This window comes from Dendrobium catenatum, unplaced genomic scaffold (assembly GCF_001605985.2).
Source record: "Dendrobium catenatum unplaced genomic scaffold, ASM160598v2 fragScaff_scaffold_422, whole genome shotgun sequence".
Lineage (NCBI taxonomy): Eukaryota > Viridiplantae > Streptophyta > Magnoliopsida > Asparagales > Orchidaceae > Dendrobium > Dendrobium catenatum.
In genome coordinates, this window is record NW_021318884.1 from 77,063 (window position 1) to 79,976 (window position 2,914).

Consider the following 2,914-nt stretch of genomic DNA (forward strand, 5'->3'; position numbering starts at 1 on the left):
GTATGTGGATGTTAGTAAATGATGGTTATGTTGCATTTTTAAACTTGTTAATGGAGTGAAAACTCAAGTGCCTTTCAATGAATGGAGCAATGAGGATAGGGAATTACCTCAATTAAATGCGAAGTGCTTAAATTGTTTCTTTTGTGATTTAAAATATGAGGATTATATGAGAGTTTCTACCTGTGCTACTGGTAAGGAGATTTGGCATAGACTGTGCATCACGTATGAAGGAACTAGTGAAGTTAAACAGTCTAGGCTTAACATTCTATTGCATGATTATGAACTCTTTCGTATGAAACCTAGTGAAACAATAGCTGACATGTACACTAGGTTCACCCAAATTGTGACATCCTTTCATGCATTAGGTAAAGAAATTTCAAATTTTGAGAAAGTTAACAAGATTCTTAGATGCTTACCTAGCTCCTATGATGCTAAAATTACTGCCATCACTGAATCTAAAAACCTAAATGTTTAGTCTATTAACAATTTGTTTGGGTCACTCATTGCATAAGAGCAAGGAGTGAGTCAAAGGCAAAGTGATGTAGGTGAAAAGAAGGAGAGGACGGTGGCATTGAAAGTAAACAATTCAAAAATTGAAAGCTCTACAGGGGAGGAAGAAGATGACATAGCCTTGATGACCCGACAGTTCAATAACTTTTTGAAAAGAAAATAAAGGCGTCATCAGAACAATTGGAATAAAGGTAATAGCTTGAGGTTTTCTAAAGTTTCATTTGATAAAATTTGTTTTAAGTGCTGGAAACTAGGTCACCTTTGAGCTGATTGCCCCAACCTAAAGAGCGAACCAGCAAAGGAAAACAGCGAGGACAAAACCAAGTATAAGAAAGGGAAGATGAAGATACAAAAAGTATTTTGGGCCGACTCTACCTCAGAATCATTAGAAGAAGAAGCAGAGGAGGAGGTAACAAATTTGCATCTAATGGCTAATGATAATCTTGATCAATCGGATCAAGACAAGGTATGTCAACTTTCATATGAAGATTTATTGCTTATTTATAAAAAAATTCATGACTCATATAGTAAATTGAAAAAGATGCATGCTAGTCTTAATATTAATTTTAGTGCTTTACAAACTGAGCATGCTAACTTAGTTAAAGAACATTCTGATTTAGATAGAGATCATATGTCCTTGCTTGATGAGTAAGATGCATTAAATAAGAAGCATATTGAATTAATAGAAGTGCATGAATCCATAAAAACCACACAGGTTGAACTAGAAGAGACTTCTGTCAGACTAGATAAACTTGCATTGGAGGTAGATCACAATGAATATTTATTAAAATAGGAAGTTCACGGATTGACATATCAGAACAACACATTTAAAGAAAAAATTAAAGAACTAGAAAAAGAAAATACATCACTGACATTAGCCCAATCTAGCAAACCCCCAGCACTGCATGCATCACAAAACTTTAGGAAGAGGCAAAACCACTCACATAGGTTAGTAAACCCATTTCTCGGTGTTAGGTGCTTCTTTATTAGCATACTAGGTCATATAGCCCGTACATGCATGATTCACCGTAGGACACACATGGTATGGTGACCTAAATTGCATCTATCATAGCATATCATGCATACATCTCATTCATGCAAGCATAAGGGGGAACCCAAACTCACTTGGGTTCCCAAATCTAACCCTTGAATGAAATTATAGGCATGCTCTCACAAAAAACCTAGTGAGAACATATGGTACCTGGATAGTAACTGCTCGTGACATATGACTGGAGATATGAAGAAGTTCATTTTATTGGAGACCATGACCAGAGGAAAAGTAAAATTGGGAGACAACACCACCAGGAAAGTGGTGGGCTCAGGTATTGTTGGTAATGCTAAGACTTTTTTAATTGAAAATATTTTATTAGTTGGTGGTTTGAAGCATAACTTACTCAGCATTAGTCAATTAAGTGATAAAGGTTTTGACATAAAATTTCTCTTTGAAAATGCCTGACTAGTTAGAATAATAAATTTGTTTTAGAAGGAAAATGAATGAACAATGTTTACATGTTAGATCTTGATTGTATTGATAGTTCAAATTCATTTTGTTTGAAAATAATTGTAGATGACTCATGGCTATGACATAGGAGACTATGCCATTCTAATATGAAAACACTTAGAAATATTACTCAGAAAAACCTAGTTAGAGGAATACCTAAGTTAGACTTCACTAAGGACCATCTATGTGATGCCTGCCAACTAGGAAAACAAATCAAATCATCATTTCATTCAATCAAAGATGTGATCACCTCTAGGCCATTATAAATTCTTCACATGGATTTATTTGGATCCATTAGCACAGCTAGCCTAAGAGGGAAAAATTATAGATTTGTAATTGTAGACGACTTCACTAGATTCACTTGGATAAGATTCCTAGCATATAAGAATGAGTCATTTGAGGAATCTAAGGTATTCTCCACTTGGATTCAACGAAAATTAGGATGTGAAATCTCAACAATCCATAGTGATCATGGCGGAGAGTTTCAAAATGAAAGATTTGAATCATTTTGTCAAGAGATAGGAATAGAGCATAATTTCTCAGCCCCTAGGACTCCACAATAAAATGGAATAGCAGAAAGAAAGAATAGAACCTTGGTAGAAGCTGCTAGGCAATGTTTGTGGGTCTCCGAAAGGATTCTGCTCATGTGGTTCGAATGCAAAGGGTATGATCACACTATCCCGTAGGACAAAATGGTCGTAGACCTTTACAATCGACACAAGCAGGCCGATGGAAGAGCAGATGGAGTTATAGATACGATTAGCCATGGAGGATAGCGGCTTTCACCTACCAACCTCGATGGATAATAATATCTATAACTCAAAAGTTCACGAGATTTTCCCCATTCGATACATCAGCTCGAATGGGGTTTATTTGATTGTGGGGATCGGTTTCCTACGGGCG